Below are 309 nucleotides of genomic sequence, written 5' to 3'. Positions count from 1 at the left end.
TCGTGCGGCCATGACCTTGGGTTAGATCTACAGTATAAGTGTTATGCAGTTTTCTTTCGTTTTTTTCTTCTATTTTTAGTTCAGATATCATCTCCGCATTCCCCAAATACTTTATAGTAAACTCGATGAAATACCGTACAATAGGATCACATAAATTATAACATAATGTGGCCATAAAATGCTCCAATATTCCATACCAAAATAAAATAGATATTATGCAAATTAGACCTACTCTCGTCCGAAATTCGCAACCCATTAAATGGCAAGAGCAACTCTTCTGCCGCCTGAGGCAAAGCAAGTTTTGCCAAG

Source organism: Penaeus monodon, chromosome 21 (assembly GCF_015228065.2).
Source record: "Penaeus monodon isolate SGIC_2016 chromosome 21, NSTDA_Pmon_1, whole genome shotgun sequence".
NCBI lineage: Eukaryota > Metazoa > Arthropoda > Malacostraca > Decapoda > Penaeidae > Penaeus > Penaeus monodon.
The sequence above is the reverse complement of the archived record's forward strand: the minus strand, read 5'-3'. Positions refer to the sequence as shown.